At 31.6% G+C, this 20417-nt stretch overlaps 1 long non-coding RNA gene across 2 annotated transcripts in view; it reads right to left on the bottom strand.

The window, feature by feature from the left end:
• The window catches only part of LOC143232849 (uncharacterized), a 104869-nt gene extending 84755 nt beyond the window's left edge, over nt 1-20114 (bottom strand). Inside the window, exons 1-2 of one of the 2 annotated variants that reach the window (XR_013017814.1) lie at nt 19812-20106; nt 4469-4518 (exon numbers count right to left, since the gene is read on the bottom strand). This is a non-coding gene — a long non-coding RNA (uncharacterized LOC143232849). Of the gene's footprint in view, nt 1-4468; nt 4519-19811 lie in introns of both variants that reach the window. The other variant, XR_013017815.1, reaches the window with a different exon arrangement.
• Between the last annotated feature and the right edge of the window lie 303 nt (nt 20115-20417).

The following is a 20417-nucleotide window of genomic DNA, read 5'->3' as shown; positions in this document are numbered from 1 at the left end:
TTTACTCATGAAGATATTACTGTTCATAGAGTGAGCCATGAACTTAATCCAACGATAAAATGCCATTAAATAGTTCAAACTGCTACAAATGTATAAATGGTTTTCCTTCGAGGTTGTCTTTATTATAAATGGAAGTGAATTTGTATTTTGCTGTAACATTTTTAAAGTAGCTTTATTTATTAAAATTTCTTTTTTAAGTGTACAGTTCATTGTATTATGTTTACCAAAATCATTTCGAAATTAAACAGCGGGTAATGTTACACTGAATACAAACTCGTTTGCAGTATAAAATCAAATTACTTTAGTTAATTACTGTCTATTTATTTGTTCTTTATCTCCCGTGTTATATTTCAAGAAGAGATAAAAATTGTAAAATTATTTTAAAATTCAGTGAATATAAATTAAATTGTATATTTTTCGTTTTTTATGTTGTACTTTATGTTTTAATTAAGCAAGAACAGATGTTAAGAACTATGATTGTAGCTAAACGTATCTGTTAAAATGAATTATTGTTAGGTTTAAAACACCAACTTGACCAAGAGATAATGATCATCGATGTGCTTTACTTCTTACTTTCAAAACACCACCACGAGAATGTGATTGGCAAAACCAGCAAACACGCGTAAGGTAATTCAACTTTATCGATTAATGAAGGTCATTGTTTCCTTAGAGACCTACGTGTACACGACATCTCCACCCAAGTTATGCCTATGACCTCAGAATAACCCAGCTTGTTCTGCTCAAAAGAGAAAATTTGTAAATTCGTAAGTAAGATAAATATAATCAGTGATGTCGAAAAAACCCACTTGTAGAGAAAAATATATATGTAAAAACGGCTCGTTTGGGTTGAGAAAAAACATTACATATGTAAGATAAATATATATTTTCCGGACACAATGTACCTCGTATATATGAATGATCATATAATACAGGTTCTATTGTCTCCAAACTGTAAGTAAGTGATCAACTTAATTGTATCTATATGAACGAGTAATGAGAATTCTTATACGTTCAACTCTACTCTAAGTAAGTATATCAGTTTCCAAACAAACTCGGAACACTTGCTTGACAAAAAGAAAAATTTACTATAATAATTTTACTTTTACTTTAGGAGCTGCATGGACCATTTAGTTTGAACGAGCACTTTGCTGAACCTAAGATTTTCCATTAAGCTTTATCTAATAAGCTATTACGTTACAAGCTCTTTTTTCAATTGTCACATTCATGCAAAATTTCCAAAGTTTAACCCTCATACTTTGTTTATATTGATAATGCGCAGTTTCTGCACCTGACATGAGTACGATTTAAAATAAGATCATATTTCTGTATACTTACATTCACAAAAATAAACTAAACAATGATTCCAAATAATCACAGCTTATGGCAAAATATGATGCTATCTTCTAAATATTCTAATAATAATTTTCATTATTTATTATATAGAGATGAATAATATAAGCATTAGAAAATAAATAGATCAATTTTTAGCTCAGGTGCTCAGTACAACTACGTAAGAGATAAACATTTGTGTACCATTAAAATATGCTGCAAGGTTTCTCTCACTATTCCTTTTATTAAAGTGCTGTAACAAGAAAGCGTCGCCATGTTGTTGAGAAGGACGGTACGGGCGTTTTAAACTCGAAAGGAAATTGAATTTAATTTGGATCCATATACACGTTTCATGAACCATCAAGGTTACAATTATGTATTTATATAGAGCTAAACTCACATCGTTATACGTTTCGACCTAATGAGATTTTTTGGCATTGTGTGCTGAAGCTACTCTAAATATACTTGTTGTGATAGTGGAAGCAAAGTTGTAAAACAAGCATTAAAGCAGTACAGAAAAAAATAGGTTTCTGTTGATGAATACACGAAGCCGCGGGTACGCATTCATGAATTATATTTAGAATAATATAGTTTATTCATATCAATGTGTGTAGCTTCATTTAACGAGATCTTCAAGAGGCTTGCCTTTGGTACTATTAAAAATATATTTTCTGAAAATAACAACAAAAGATCGAGTTATTATACTACTACAACCACACGATACAATGCACCAGCATGTACAAGACATATAGGGGTATCGTATGCTTCCGATATTTCAATATCCATTTATTAAATTTTAAGTCGTAAAAGAAATGAGTTTAAGAAAATGTGAATAAAAGCCAAAGTGCTCGCTGAATTAACAAGTTATAGTTACACTATATATTCAAGTATCAGAGGTTTCCCTTGTAGAGATAAGATTGTCTTTTAATTAGCATGTAAAACATTTTCACAACAATTCAAGTGATAAAAGATTTATTTAGTCAAAGATGATAAAATATGAAGAAAAGTGATTCTAAAACAAACTGGAAAATATATTTTACGTACATCGTTGACAAAGGAAAGATACACAAAATATCTCGAAGCAGGTGTTTGTCTGAAATTTTAAAAATTCCTAAGCAATTTTACGGGTACAGTTATGTAACTTTTATCTACAAAATCATCAAAAACACTAAGTTTTGTAAAAAAAAAAAAACTTCAGTGTCAAAATTTGTTATGATCATATTCTCAACAGCTTTAAACAGAGTGGTGAATAGAATGTTGATTGTGTAACTGACACCAACTGCTTCATTATATTTGGACAGCTTTCTGTACGATTCCACGGCAGTGATATTTGAAGGTACACCACTACTGTTAACACTATACTTGTAGATATATTGTTAGATCATAAGTGTGTACTGACATTTCCACTTAAGGCGATACAAACTTATCTTTGAAATGTTTTTCATTTCAAAGCTATTTTCTATCAATAACTGCGTGAATATGTTTTCACATTTCTATGAGTCGTTTTTGGCTCTAGTTATAACATAAATTTAATCGGTTGAGTGATTTGTTAGTATAAATATAGTGATAACATTCACCAAGTGCAGAAAAGCAAATTTTTTAGTCATATGAAAGTAAACTAACCGGCCTGGCATGGCCAAGCGCGTAAGGCGTGCGACTCGTAATCCGAGGGTCGCGAGTTCGCGCCCGCGTCGCACTAAACATGCTCGCCCTCCCAGCCGTGGGGGCGTATAATTTGACGGTCAATCCCACTATTCGTTGGTAAACGAGTAGCCCAAGAGTTGGCGGTGGGTGGTGATGACTAGCTGCCTTCCCTCTAGTCTTACACTGCTAAATTAGGGACGGCTAGCACAGATAGCCCTCGAGTAGCTTTGTGCGAAATTCCAAAAAACAAGTAAACTAACCTGCTACCGAAAGGCATTCAGACATCTAAGCAATTCCTTCGTCACATCTATATTTATTTGTCACTACGCTTATCGTGCAAGCATAAATTAGAAGCTATAGATTATCGTTTCATCATGAACATAAGAATCAAAAATTAATGCTTAAAATCTTTTATCAATATCTAAGCAAAATGTAATATTATATATGATGTTTTTCGCTTTCTTTTTCACCTGAAATAAGTTTCTAAGAAACAAAATCTAATTGGCTTAGTGACATTTAAAAATCTCACTAAATTCGTAAATTAGACAACAACGTTAGAAACATCAAAAGTGATTTATGGACTAAAGAAAACTGTAGTTCATATTGTACTCCTATTGAGACCCACATCAACATATTCAAAAATGAGCGTATATTATAGTTTACGTTCTCGAAATTTACGTTATAACACAGTTTATGTCTTTATTTTACGAGGAACTGATTTATTTCCAAGATTCAAACCACTTTCCCGAGTAGTTGATAAATCAAACATAAATCAGACACGCTCGGACATTTTCAACAAAATTGTTTAGTTAACTTTCAGACCACACTATAAATGAACTAGGTTATTATACTTTAAATTAGCATAATAATTATTAACGATACAATGGCTTTAATAAGACAAAAAGAACCTTGATCATGGTTGGACACATTATAACACCATTACAACAGAGTTAAAAATTAAATAAAAGTTTTGTCGAACAATACCGACAACTTCAAAGCTTTCTTCTTTGTACTTCGGAAAGGGTGGATCATTTTTTACTGATATCACATATGTTGTAAATCAAAAAAGATTTTGTTCAAGAAAATTACAGAGCAGCAGCTTCATGATTTATATTATACAAGATACAAGAGCATTCTCCCACATGTTATAAATTATTTCTTTGCTTGATCGTTTGAAGACTCTCATACGTATTCTGTTTACTTATCCTAGACCATTCTCTGCTGTGAAATCTGGCTTACCAAACCATGAGCTCTATCAGTTGTCGAAAAACAAAAAGCCTGAATTGGATTATGAAATGGTGCTCTATGTTTCAGGTTTTAAGGACCATCAGTTAGCTATAAATATCATTTAGTGAGTTTTTCTTTTGTGGTCTTAAATAACTAATTGGAGCTACGCCTCTTAGCTTTGATTCCTCTGCTTTATTACACTGTTTGAAAAATCGTGTATTTAATCAATAATATAATCTTTATAACAAAACATAATTTTACGACTTACTTTTTTGAGGCTTTCTCACGTCACTTGACCAGTTTTAAGTAGCGTCTGTCCTATGAACAACCACCAAGAGAACAAATGAAAGGTCAAACACAGCTATTATACTTTACCCTTAATTCCTTTTGTCACTCGATAAATATTAATTCTGAGTCTCTCTTTAAATAGCTGAAAAGTTTTATTCTAAGTTAAAAATGTTATCGAAATAGGTTAGTGTGTGTTTATTTGTTTTCAAGTACAAAGCTACACAATAAGCTATCTGTTCTGTATCCAACATGGGTAGCAAAGCTTGAATTTAGAGTTTATAAGCCTTTTAACTTTCCTAAAAGCCACTGGAGGGTGGAGAAGGGGAACAGTTGTTATGTTCTTTATCCTTTTATTATTTCCCTATTCATTATTCGCGCTAAAGTTGTAAAATTGTACAGCACTTTCAGTGCAAAAAATTATAAAGTTGAAACATTCTGCAGTTGTTTTTCTTACATTATTGTATAAGTTCATCTACATTCTGAAATTGGAAAGGACTTCAAAGTTGTGAAACTAAAACATTTGTAGGAACACTCTAAAAAGTAGTGCGGTAAATTAGCACAAACAATGTTATTTCACAAATAACACAAAATTTGTTCCTGAACACATACTTTGGTGAACTACTATAACACCATTAATTGCTATAACAATAAATGTGTGTTTTCTAACAATATAAACGACATGCGGTTTTCGATTGAAGCTTGTGTTTATTTGAAAGCTTTTTATTTATCTTATTTATCCCAAGCGTGTTAAGGCGTGCGACTCGTAATCTGAGGGTCGCGGGTTCGCATCCCCGTCGCGCCAAATATGCTCGCCCTTTCAGGCGTGGGGGCGTTATAAGGTAACGGTCAATCCCACTATTCGTTGGTAAAAGAGTAGCCCAAGAGTTGGCGGTGGGTGGTGATGACTAACTGCCTTCCCTCTAGTTTTACACTACTAAATTAGGGACGGCTAACACAGATAGCCCTCGAGGACCTTTGTGGGAAATTCAAAAAACAAACAAACAATTATCTTATTTATCATGTGTGTATATACGTAGAATGTATAAGATTCAAGACAAAAAGTGCACATCAACCAATACATTTGTGTTCTCTTATGTTAGCCCACAACGGCTTTGCTGTTTGTAACTTGAGCTTGTATTGTAGTTATTAACTCAATTTTTTTACAGTATAGTAATCAATAAGATTATATATTAAAAATGTGGTAACAAGATTGAATCAGATTTGTTTCTCAATAAGCTTTTAAACTACATAATCAAATTCGTACGATAAAATAACACTTTAAGGAAGCTCATAACAATATCGAGACCACAGTAAACAGCTTATTACAACAATGCAACATGTGAACTGTCGATACAAGCTTGCTGTTCGAAATGGTTCTAGATAAGGTAAAGTAAAAAAACAAAATAATTCTAGGATAAGAAAACAGAAAACAAATATCTTAGTTGTTCTATAGTCTTTATGTTTAATTATATACAATATATATATATATATATATATATATAATATTAGCAAATGAAAACATTTTATTACACAAATTAAAAGTCAAATTCAGCATCAGAGCAATATTCTAAACCTCAAATGAAAAACATTAGATTGTTATATTATAGTTCACATAAGTCTGTGTTTGGAAAACAGATTTTTTAGCACCACTTTTTATATTGAGTTAATTCGATATGTTACATCAAAATTAATATTGTATGCATATTATAATAGAAATAATGTATTCTTCTTAAATTGCCTCCCAGTGGTACCACTATATGTCTGCTGATTTACAACGTTAAATACCGAGTTTCGATATAAACAAACATTTCGTATATTGAAAAATCCAAAGGTTAATATAGAACAAAAAGCACGTGATATAAAAGACTCAATTGTGGAAGCTCCTTGATTAATATTACAAATATCAAAATTATTAGTTAAACGTGCATAAACTGAAAAGGCATGAAATTCTACAAGTGAAAGTAATACTCGCCCTCGTAAAGGAACTTACCGGGAATTTTAAAAATGTGCCAGTAAAGAAGTTTATTTCACAAAGTCTATCTGACTTTGGTCTTGCATCTACCCAATACAACTAATAGAAATTCCACTTGTTTCCATTAAGCACAACTGAAAAACTTGTTTGTTTGTTGTCAAACACAAAGTTTCGCAGTGTTCTCTCTATAATCAACCCATCGCGGTTATTGAAACCCGAACTTTAATGATAAACATTCTTCAGACTTATCCTCACTGAAAGGCCAGTCAAGATAGTCTGGAAAAAAATAAGTCGACAGAACATATATGTTTTCTATTTTTCTCATAGCAAAGGCACATCGGGTTATCTTCTGTGTCCACCGAGAGGAATCGAACCCGTGATTTTAACGTTATAAATCCGAAGATTCACCGTTGTCCTACTGGGGGACAATTTGACAAAAACAGATACAGAAGCCTCGATGTCTGCTAATATGTATGTTGTTAAAATATAACAACAATTAGAAGATATAATGTTTCAGATATGTACAACACTCAAAAAGCGTCTGTGCTTAAAATTTCACATGAAATTATACCTACACTTAAACTGACAGTATATCTACTTATGAAATAATCTGTAAAAGCTTAAATATGCTTTGATATAATTTTTTTTGGCGATTAAGTGTGAATTTTTAATTACTTTCTTTTAAATTTATTGACTCAAACAGGCATAAAAGTACAAATCTTCCGTTTACTGCTAATTAAGAGCGTTACATATATTTTATGCACACATCTGAACAATACATAATTGGATGTAACAAAATTTATAGTAGTATGTAAACAATAACTTCAAAAATAGCTCGATAACCTCGAAATTAAAAAGTACCAGTATTTCAACTATTTCTTCTTCTTGTCAAACCGGGTCATTGATTTCCTAACTGAAAGGTCGTATAAAATCAGTTCCCGTCAATTATATAGATACATTTTTTATATAATGCATTAGTTTATCAAAGATTGGTGAACCACGAGCAATAATTACCGAATGTACTATCATCCCTTTGGTATCGCATTGTATAAATTCTAAAAATTTGTGAATGTGAACATCCGTCTTTAGAATACATCTTTAACTTGAAGTTAGTTATGATATAAATATCACATTTCATAATGACGATTATATATATAGATACATATATATATTTTTGTATATCACTCAGCATTAGAATGAACTATATAACCACTATTGTTAATATTCTTGAAAACAGTATGTTTTTCTTTTGATTACCAGTAATTTATGTATTTTTATTGGAGTTTTATTGTTTATCATGTTAAAAAAATAGAAGCACAATTTCCTATCCTTTGTTACTAACACGTTTTTATATCACTTGTTCAACGGACTGGTACTTCAGTTAAGTCACTTACTTGAAACACCCATCGTCTTGAAGTATAGAGCACGTATTTGTGACAACAGAATGCGAACCATTCACAATCTGGGCGTGTTAACTTTTTGGCCATACGCGGCTAAATATCATACGAGTCACTTTAAATATATATATAATTAATATTGATCCCATTGGGTAAATTTACTCATTTCCATACTTCGAAAACTTAAAAAATAAGTGACTTTACCTTTTCTAAAGTCAGTTCTTTACCTTGACTGTCATAACAGCCATAAACAGGAAATTGTTCAATATTCAAACCCCGTCGGTAATATTTGTGTAAGAAATGAATTATCAGTTTAACAAAATATCAGTCGAATTTTAATACGTTAGCTTAAAGTATTCATTATATTCATATATATGTTGTACACATTTAGTAAAGAATACATAATAAGAAAATGTTCCATACAATTATATCAGTATCTCTACCGAAAATACGTATCATATTCAAAACAAGTTGAACATTTGGTATTCATGTAGATAGCTACATCTAATAAAATATTTTACTAAAGATATGCTAAAATCATAAGTAACACACTAATCAACGACTCAGTTCAAGAGTTCTATAGATTTTACAGGGCATTTTCTAGATAACTTAAATTAATGTTAAAGTGTAATAACATAGTTCATAGTTTTGTTTCCATACCTATGGTAAAGCATACAAAACCTACATCAGTTGATGAGTATTTAAAATGAACGTAAAGCATTATAGATAATCTATATTTGTTCAAGGATGTAAACCTTTTAGTGTTACAATGTACAGAATGTAACAGAAAGTGACAAGCATTTTTTAATTGCTGAGAGATTAAATCTTCTGCAAATAATAGTGACAAAATTACACATCTGAAATATTTTAAGGTTTAAAGTAAATTTACATTAGTAATAAGACAACACAGTATCTGCGGACGTACAAAGCTATAAACCGGATTTCGATACCCGTGGTGAGCAAAGTACAGACAGCCCATTGCGTAGCCATCTGCTTAATTAGAAACAAAAAGAAAGAAATATCAAAATCTGCCTAATTCGTAACTTACGCTACCGTCCACATACTAGAAATTTCTAAATTGTAGAATTAGATATTAGCAGGAAGACGGAAAGAAGTAGCAAGTTATATAATAATTATTTTAAATGTACTTGAACATTGTTAAAATTCACTAGTACACGTGTAATGCATCTCGTAGGAATTTTGCAATCAAAGACGTTGGGTTAGGTTTCTTTTTTAAACAAAGTTTACATAATCTGATTTATTAACTACGTCAGCCAATAAGAAAGAAACTGGTATAACGCAATGAAGTTCTTCGATGACTTAGAGTTTCATCATAACATTTTATACATAGCTTTCTGTTTTGTAAAAAAAAACGTTTTTTAGACATAGGCTTAAGAATTGTATATTATTTACATAATAAGCCATCTTCCATACGCAGTTCTGGTGATATCAAAAACGACCGTAATTATTTTGTAACAGCATCATTTAGTAGGATCCTACAGGCGTTATCATTCGTCTTACTTTGAAAGAAGACTACGCCGAACCGACATTAATACCATTATCGCATGCGACACAACCTTGCCTCATGATAATTGAGGAGTTTTATTTAAATGTCTTCTGAACCTAAAAGTGAGGAAAAAAAACCTGGTATAACATTTTAATGTTATCGCTAAGAATATATATTTAAAAGTCAGTTAAAGGTTTAGGATATGTTGATGCAAAAAGATATGTAGTTGAAAAAGGACTTGATAATAATCGTAAAAACAAACAAACTTGATGGCACATTGAAGAATCTGAACTGCAGTTTTCATTTATGGATGTCCTTAAACATAATTATTTAAAACGTGTGTACACAATAAAACAAAGAGAAAGAAAAGGATAACATTTCAACAAAACAGGTTATACAAAGTTCACTGACTTTGAACAGATGCTAGAAAAATTTGTTTTCAATTCGTAGCTATAACTTTCGCATATATATTTATGACAAAGTTTCATAATCTTAAGAACTTTGCACGACTCCTACTAAACTGCTCAAAAAATTAAAGGAACAAGTATGTTTTTTTATGTAATTTATCTTAGTGTTTCAAATTTGATAATATTTTTGTTTTTAGATGATTTGCTTCATTTCAGTTTCATCTGTATCCATTTTTTAATGTGTGATGAACGGTAAAACATGGAGAAATAAAATTTTAAAAATGACCAATATCACCAAAACTGATATCCCATATAAAACAATACTTTAAATAGTTTATATGTGTTTATTCAAGAAAAGTTTGAAACATTTAATATCTAGTGTGACCTCCACGGACTGTGACACACTCCTGACAACGGTTTGGCACACTTTGAATCAGTCTATCAATGTTATCTTGGGATATGGCAGGGCTCGTCTACCAGGGCTTGTCGGAGTTTCTGTACATTCTGAAGGGGGTGCTGGAGTTCACTAACACGCCTAGACAACATATCTCAGCAATGTTCAATTGAATTTAAATCTGGAGATCTGGCAGGCCACTTAAAAGTCTCTATTCCTTCCTCGTCAAAGAAATCCATACACAGTCTGGCGACGTGTGCTCGTGCGATAACCTGCATGAAAATGAACCCATCGCTCACAGTACCGCCAAAAGGCCTCACAACGGGTTCCAAAATTTTGTCTCTATATCGTCGTGCGTTCAGAACACCCCTGTCGAGTATGAGTAAGTCCGCGGCCACCCAAGCATATGTCTCCCTAGACCATTACAGAACCTTCTCCATAAGCGTCGACTTGTACAATGTTACAAACGGAAAATTGCTCTCCTTCGCATCTCCACACTCTCGCACGTCCATCATCACGAGACACAGTGAACTTGTTTTCGTCTGTTTATAGCACGGTGGCCCATTGACGAAGTTCCCAGTCCAGGTGCTGACGAGCAAACTCCAACCTGGCTGCACTGTGTCGCGCTGTCAGAATAATGTCTCTTGCAGGCCGTCAAACACTAAAGCATCCTTCTTGTAGACGATTGCGAACTGTTTGGGTCGACACACGAGCTTCAGTGGAATGCTGAAGGTCATTTCGCAGTGACAGAGCCGTTGCTAACCTGTCCCGCAGAGCGGTAGTCACGATGTAGCGGTCCTCTCTGGCTGTTATGCAGCATTGACAGCCTTGACCTGGTCTTCTTCCATAAGAGTTCGTCTCCTGGTAGCGTCGCCTAAGTCGAATGATGACGCTTGGTGACACACCGACACGCTGCGCCACCCTCCTTTGGGTTTGGCCATCCTCCAGCATCTGGACCGCCCTGGCCACCTCGTTCCCTGTCAGATGGCGCCTGACTGCTTGGGTACACAAGATGAAGTTACACACTGACAAAACGAATCGCAAAAGATCCATGTTGGTTTTTGTTTCGAGAATTAATGAGGAATGCATAGTGTCACGTAACAGCCTTATATAGGGTACCTTGAGTTGTATTATCCTTGAGTGAGGTGAGTTTCGTTTGAGCTGCTTCAAACTTCAATCGCAAGCTTAAAAAATGCACTTGTAGATGAACAGATATGCGTTTCATACATAAATTTAGTTATGATAAAAATGTCCTGAAACATGTACTTGTTCCTTTAATTTTTTGAGCAGTATATTTACCTTAAGTGTTCGTTTTAAAAATAGTTTAAATTACGGATGCTTATAAGTGAATGAATTATGTTTTTTGTGTCTTGTCTGAATCAATTCAAGTGTTAGAATTCATAACGATTTATGAATGCACTGAGAGAAAACATGAAAGGCAATAAAAAATATTTTAATTTTAGTTAGATTTTTAATATTATGTTTTTATAGGAAACGTAATATTCAGTCTCTTTACATTAATTGTTAAACTCTAAATGAGGACAGAAAAAACAATTCCAAATTTCTTTAAACCCAGTTTATTTATTAATACACATGCGCCTTCACAATTTTCATTCTTATGTACTTCTATTTGAAATTATAATCGATTAAGAAACGTATAAAACATCTCTATGGAGCCACTTTTATAAATTATTTTTTTTAAAGATTTTTAAATTATATATTTAATCAACAGATTTATGTAAAATATATAAAAACATAGAGATAATTGTTTTGAGTTAAGTACAAAGCTACACAATGAGCTACCTATACTCTGAATATCGCGAGTGTCGAAAACCTTGTTTCTAGTGGTATAAATTCGTAGATATATCGCTACAGATAATTCACTCTAGGTTATAGTGCTAAAATGAAAGTATATAGGCCTAAAATGGGTAATTTCCTAGCTATCTAAAGTTTTAATTTCTCGAAAAATATGATTAATTATTTTGTTTTGATCTTAATAAACATATAACCCAGAGCAAGCATTTAAAAAAAAGTAACAATGTCTTTCACTGAAGATCCAACATAATCCAAATGTTCGACCAATTTTAGTGATTTTTACACGAAGGTGTTCCGTTATAACGATTGTTTTAAAAGCACAAAGCAGGCTTTTAAAAATGAGATGATTTTTACAATGTAAATTCAACAGTTGATAGATTATATCAATTAATTTTAAATCTTCAACTACAGACCCTGAGTTTCACATATATTCTTGGAATGTGGAAAATAATTAATCAAATTTCACACATTTTTGTGGAAAAAGAATACGATAAAGTTCGACTATTTTACAAAATTTTCCGTGAGAATAAAAACTTTTTCGGTTTCTTGTCGTTTTACAGAGGACTAAGATACCCTACAGGTTTTCTGTGTTATCTGAAACAGAGACAGAACTTCATTTCTTTTCTGAATTACAGAAACCACCACATTGCACCTCTTTTTCTAGGACAGGTAGATAATAGACCCTATGCTGATATCTATGTGCATTTTTAGATGGATTGTTCAACTAAAATTGAAATTAACAACAGATAGTTGAAAATATGTATTATGAATTGACAATTATTGTCAATGCAGTTATCAGAGCTTTTCGTATAGTCTTTACTGTCAGAGTTTATAACAGATAATTTCTTTTAATTATTTACCTTAATATGAATACTGATACATTCTTCAGTTTTAAACTTTTCTCACCGTCATTCACTGTTTATTAAAATATGAGTCTTTTGCATTTGCCTTTGAAACGATTTTATTTAGCATGTTTAAGGTTTCCTTGAATGAGATATGTTTATTAATAATGTGTAAAATAAGTAACACTAAACAGATTAAACAAAGTATTAAAATAAATATTTAAAACAACGTATTTTCTCTCCCACGTAGATTGTATTTCTTATATCCTGGCTATTGATTTGGCTCTTTAGTAATTATGACATTTCAATCTAGTATTCAATGAAAATTTATACTTTAAAATGATTTAAGATATTTTGATACACACATACCTTATAATAATACTTTTATACACAGTTTTATATTGATTAGATATGCTACTATATAAAATGTATTTTCTACACGTCGTTATTATCAAAGACAATACAAATTTAGTGAAACTACGAGCTATTTTTCTTATACAACTTAATTAGAAACCAGTTTGTTACTATGTTAAAATCTTAGCTCGATATGGTCAACATCCCTTATGGGAGTGCATTGCACTCGTTAAACAACCAGTTCGTAAGTAATTCTCAATAATCTTAAACACTTATATATAGTTTATATTTAAAAAGAGGGGCTAGAAAGTATTTTAGATAAAACAGTAATACTTCAGGCACGGAGCTAGGTCTGCACGCATACATCATTTTTCCTAACTGGTAAAATTTTAAACTCGAGATTACTTTTATATACTAAATAAAATAAACAAAATCACTCACAACAAGAACCGGTAATCCTAAAATGTATAACTGATTCTGTGTAAATACATAATTAGGATAAATAAACAAAAAACAGTAATTCTCATATATATTTCGTGTTATTATCAGATTAAAAATTAACCGTTTCATTAAATTAACTATATAAGGTATATGTCAAGTAACTAATGAGTTGAGAATATGAAATCATTACAATTAAATAAACTAAATTTTAACTTTTTAATAACTTACTAAAAACAAAATATTTGTAAAAAACTTTATTGAATTCTTGAATACTCTTTTCATTAGAAATACAATATGTTAGTACAGTAAATTATCAAAGTAGATTAAGCTGATGAATTACTTAAACAAAGTACAAAAGTAATCTAATAGAAAACGAAACAAAGTAAACATGAGATAGCAGATAAACCTGTTCAGGGTGTGCTTGTAATATTTTTAGAATATATTATTAATTTATGTAAATATATCAATAAATTTGGCAATCTTAGAGAAAAGTTCTAGTTTTCAAATCAACTAATAAGTGGTATAATTTAAACTTAAACTCAAATTTGATTTTGTAAACCTCAGTAACTGATCAATATATTAATAAGATTATGTTAAGTAATTTAAAATTACTCGTAATTCTTTAATAGTTTTTAGGGTTAAAGCTATACTATGACATGCTTAAAATTTAATATATTGTTTCAAATTATTTTACACTTTATTTTTTAAAATGAAGACCTTTTTTCTTTATATGTCATGTTATAAGGTTAACACAACGCTACCCAAAATCTAGTCAACATTTTCACATAATTCTAAGCTAGTTAACAAAATTTTATTAATATTAAGATCAATCTTTGCATTCTACAAAATAAAATTAAACCTAATTGCAATCACTTATTTATTATCGCATTTCACAATTAGAAATTTTAGCTTTTTTTGTGTCAAGTGTTCAATTTTATTGAGAAAATTTTATATACGAATTAAATGTTTCAAAAATACTGCATGAAAATCCCGAAGAAATATCATTGTTATTTTAATAGGGTTAAGAACCTGAGAATAATAACTATGAACAGTATTAACACTTAGCATGAAATAAACTCATGTAAAGAGTTTCTAAGATGCTAGACCAATGCTTTCATTTCATTAGCTCTAGTATCTATTCCTCAAGATCAATTAGGTCATTATAAGTTTCTACACTGCTACATTTTCTCCAAAAAATACTTCAATATATTCTTCAACTCACGAGCCATGCATACAGAAGTAACTCAATTACGCTTCTGTGTTGGGTTTGTTGGGTTTTCTTATAGCAAAGCCACAGCGGGCTATCTGCTGACCCCACCGAAGGGAATCGAACCCCTGATTTTAGCGTTATAAATCCGAAGACATACCGCTGTACTAGCAGGGGGTATTACGCTTCTAACTGCTGCTACGGAACAAAGTTATTTTCTAAGTTAATTCCACGGACAATTCACATTGTTCATGTTATTTTGAGCTGAAATCCTTTAGCTAGCAGTAATTTAACTAAGTGATGTCGAGATAAATATATATGTAAAAACGTCTCGTTTGGGTTGATATATTTTTTTTTTTTTTACGTAGAGATGCGTAAAGGTTTCGACTTTCTTCGTCATCGTCAGGTTCACAAAGAAAGGAAGAGGTAACTGACCGGAAGCTGACCATATGTTTGAAAGGGGTTGTGTAACTGAGAGTTGGAATGTAGAGGGCGTGCTTAGATGTTTGAATATATACTTTTATATTATTTATTTTACTATTATTATTCATTATATTATTTTTAACATAGGTATAAAGATGTTCCTTTGTACTGGTTTATTTTGGGGTTGAGTTGTCGTATAAGTAAGGGTTCTTTAATTTTGCGTTTCTTTATGTTTGTTTCTTTATTTAGTATTTGAGTGTTTTCTATGGTTATGTTGTGTTTATTTGACTTGCAGTGTTTGAAAACGTGTGAAGGTGACTTTTTATGTTCTTTGAATCTGGTTTCCATTTTTCTACTTGTTTCTCCATTGTAAAAGTCATGGCAGTTATCACATTGTATTTTATAAATAATGTTGGTGTTGTGTTTGTCAGTGTAGTTTTTACATAGTATAGACCTTAGTTTTGTGTCTGGTTTTTGAATAAATTTGGTATTAACTGGAATGTCATATTTTGTTACTATTTTGCCAAATGTTGGTTATTTTTTCTGCTGATGTCGGGAATATATGGTATGCAGCAGTATATGGTTTCGTGATAGTTTGCACGATGAAGAAACAATTGCATATAAACACTGTTCCAGGTTGCCGGTAAGGACACTTATATCACGAGCATTCTCTGCTGTTTTTCGAATATGCATCTCGCTATTGCAGCTGGAGCGGCATCTAGAAGTCTCGGCAACAAGCTATTTTAGCAAATTAGGTTACGTTATATTTACTAATGCGGTTTTGTACTCCTGTAACTTTTCCGTTTAATAAAGGTTTCTGTATGCTTCAAAAATTTACAAACGTTAATTTTTTGTGTTCTTATTAAAAAAATGTTACTGAATCACCATTTGTAAAAAAATACTGACTCATTTTATAATTAAAGCCTTATTAAATGAATTTACAGACTACTAAAGACTCACAATCTACTATTTTTCGGACGGGATATATATGAAAAGTAGTTTGAGTATTTTTAGTAAATTTTAAAGTATTTAATCTATATAAAGATTGAACTTTATACTTTTAGATTTCAAAAAATGTTTATTATCGTTTGAAGTAATGAAACCTGGGCCCTGCATGGCCACGCGTGTTAAGGCGTTCGACTCGTAATGCGAAGGGTGCGGGTTCAAATCCCGCTTGCACCAAACATGCTCGCCCTTTCAGCTGTGGGGGCGTTATAATGTGACGGTCAAAGCCACTATTTTTTGGTAAAAGAGTAGCCTAAGAGTTAGCGGTGAGTGGTGATAACTAGCTACCTTCCATCTAGTCTTACAACGCTAAATTAGTGACGTCTGATGCAGATAGCCCTCAAGCAGCTATGCGCAAAATTAAAAAAAAAAAAAACAACATAAAACCAGTAGGAAATGATATAGAAGGGAAAAAATAAGAATTCTTAGGTTATACTTATCCACATGTAGAAACTTGTATGTGTTTTGGTTTTGATACATATATACAATTTAGTTTTGATATAATTGATACTACTTCGTTTCTTTTTCTATCGTCACGTTGAAATAGTTAACATGTGAATCTCAAACATTTCATAATTTACATTTGAAATATTATTATAATACACACAGCAATATTCTTCATTAGTTTGGTTCACTTGAGACCTACGTTTTAGGTGTATGTTTGTTTGTTTTTTTAAATTTGCGCAAAGCTACATAAGCGCTATTTGCGCTAAACGTTCCAGCGTAGCAGTAAGACTAGAGAGAAAGCAGCTAGTCATCACTACTCATCGCCAAGTCTTGGGCTACTCCTTTACCAACGAATAGTAGAACTGGCCGTCACATTAAAATTCCCTCACGACTGAAAGGGCGAGCATTTTGGTGCTACGGGGATTCGAACCCGCGAATTACGAGTCGAGTACCGAGCCATTTTAGATATAACTTATTTAACAGTGCCTTACAGTTTACCGACTTTAGTTATATATATATATGTTGTTGTTTTAAATAAACCACATAGCTACACAATAGATTATCTGTACTCTGCCCACTACGATTTCTAGCGTTCAAAGTCCACAGATGTGCCGCTGTGCCACTGCGGAAAGGGCAATTATATATATATAGTTATTATTGTCGTAAAAATAAAACTATACAAAATTGTCAGTTTTATGTATTTTCACTTTTAATATTTGTTCCAACTGTATACTTTACAAACATTTTTATAACTTGCTCAAAGCTTAATTTAGTTGAAAACATAAGAATTTTTGAACATTATATTTAGTTTTTCTCTTCATAGTATCCACCTGAAATTTTACCCAGTCAACTCTCTAATACAGTTTCTTCAATAAGGTAACAATTATTGATTCATTAGTCCTTTCTTTTAAAGAATTACGTTAACGAAGAAATTTTCCCTCATATGTAAACCTCATATAGTAATGATTCAACAGTTTGTTTCTCATAGAATTTATCCAGTTCTCGATACATTTTACACGTAGTTGGTTTTTCCTTTGTGTGTTTCGAAGGCAGAAATCTTCCTTCGCTACTGTTAGCGACTTTAAATAGTAAATAATTTCACAAGATTTTGCCCTTTACAGTCACTTCCGAAAGAAACTCAGAGTACATCCTTTCTCAGTATATCTATGTTCTAATTACAGAGTTTTCACATTTTGAGTTAATAATAAATAGTGTAGTTTAAGTTGTATTGTTTTAAACTACCTCCTGTAGAATCTCTTGTATGTTCCCGTCACACCAAATATGCTCGTCCTTTCAGTCTCAGAGAGTTATAAGTTTTTGATTAATTCCACTATTGGTTAATAAATAGTAGTTCAACAGTTAGCAATAGACGATGTTCACTAGCTGCTTTTCTCCACTCTATGATTTGAAACTATGTATGGTTAACTACCGAAGATAGCCGTCAACTAGTTTTGCGTGAAATTCAACATAGGTAAAAACAAGCATATTCAAAGTAATATATTAAATACTATTTAAAATCAATTGCAATTTTTTAGAGAGTTGTATAGATCTCCTTTGAAAAAAGATATTAAAAATATATCATTTCTTCGTTAATTTATTGATTGCAGCAGAGGGAAGTGCATTCTGGCAACGTATTTCTATTGAAGAAGCCATTATTATTTATTAATAATGGTGTGAGACGTTAAGCAGAAAGCTTTAAATTATTCCCAGTATGTTCTATTAATATGTATTATAATGGTCATAATACATATAAATATTTTAAAAATACATTAATAGTTTATACAGACAAACTACAGAAACTACTATTAATTATGTATGCTGCTTGTATGGATTGAGTAATATTTGGATGTCATTGTAAACATATAAACTTTTTCATCTTTTCTTGCGATTGACTCAATACTCATAACAATGGAAAGATAAACGAGACTGGTAATTATTATGAAACAAATAACCCAAATATTTAATATCATAAAGAACATCAAATTTACTTTATTGCCATAATAATATCGGTGATTAATATGCATACGATATTGGCATATAGAGCTCAAAGAGCGGAAACATTACCCGCTATACATCAACATGTATCTATTTTATATGTGTATAAAATAGAGTTTAAGAAAAAAATGTTTCATTATTCCCTCTAGGGATTTATTTATTTAAATAACCTTCCCATGTTATTCGAATATCATACTATTAGTGATAATTTGTAAATTTATTATAAAATTATCTGAACCGTACAAATCTGGAAACAAGTTGATAGAGATATTTCCTTTCCAAAATATACTATATCGGTAATTTAAACGCAGGACCAAAAATATTTATCTCAAACGTTTTGTAATTTTACTCAAAAAACTTGTGAATCTTAGCTTAAAACGTTTAGCTTAGCTTTTGAAGAAAAAAACATAATATTTTCATTAAAATGTTTTAAATAAATAAAATGAGGATACACGAAAGATTTTTTGTTTTGTTTTTTAATTTTGCGCAAAGCTACACGAGGGTTATCTGTGCTAGCTATCCCCAATTTAGCAGTGTAAGACTAGAGGGAAGGCAGCTAGTCATCACCACCCACCGCTAGCTCTTGGGCTACTCTTTTATCAAAGAATAGTGGGATTGACCGTCACATAATAACGCTCCCACGACTGAAAGAGCAAGCATGTTTGATGTGATGAGGATTCGAACCCGTGATCCTCGGATTATGAGTCGAATGCCTTAACCCACCTGGCCAAGCCGAGCCTTTTCACGAAAGAACATTTTCACATAAAAGCATAAAATGTGGCATAGAAGCAAAGGTAATTTTCAGTGCTAAAATCTATGAAATTAAAATCAGTTAAATAAAGTTAATTTAAAACTTTTAGTAAAAGTAATTATTTTTGTTCGGGACTTTTCAGATTTCTACTGAAATCTAACAAACTATTGACCTCCTTCTGGCACAAAATTAATAAAACTTAGTGTTGATAAAAACCGTATTTTTAAATAAGTATCTCCATATTTGACAGACATACCTCTACTATTAAATTAGTAATTATATACAAAAATTCCCCGTGGATGATGAGGGAAGTTTCATGAAGGAAATTACGCATATTCTAAACTACATAAGTAAGAAGTTGATTACCTCCATAAGTCAGTCGGTGCCAGTTCTAAATGCTATAATCCATTATCCACAGCTGTTTGAATACTCCTTACAAATAAGAATAATGTTAATATATAACTTTTGCATAAATACTTTGAATCTAAATATCTGTGATGAAGCCTTTTGTCAACAATTTTATACTGATAGTATTCGCGATCTGAAGAATTCCTCATAAGATAATATAACCATGAAGGGAGAATGAAACCCTACAATAAAATAAGCAGAAGTCAGATGTCATGAATCAAATATGACTTGTTCAAGGAAAGCTTCTGAGAAATTAAATGGTATCTGACGTCGAAGCAGCAAACGGTAAATGTCAAGGATGAAATGCAATTCGGTTAACTCACTGAATGTCGTAAACTATATTCTACACTCACTTGTAGTTGTAATACAGAATAAATAACTCTGTTCTCCTTTCTCGATTTATGTCCTTTCTTTTAAAAATAAAAGCATATCCGGTTTATTTTATCAAATGCTATGTTTTAATTTCTAATGATTCACGAGAAACAGGCAGGTATAGATGACTGATTTAAACAGAAAACATATGGCAGTAAAAATGTGAAAAATAACTTTTTTCCGTTAACTATA

The sequence above is a fragment of the Tachypleus tridentatus genome, chromosome 11 (genome assembly GCF_004210375.1).
Source record: "Tachypleus tridentatus isolate NWPU-2018 chromosome 11, ASM421037v1, whole genome shotgun sequence".
NCBI classification, from domain to species: Eukaryota; Metazoa; Arthropoda; class Merostomata; order Xiphosura; family Limulidae; genus Tachypleus; species Tachypleus tridentatus.
Note: the sequence above shows the minus strand (reverse complement) of the source record. Positions and strands in the feature narration are given on the sequence as shown.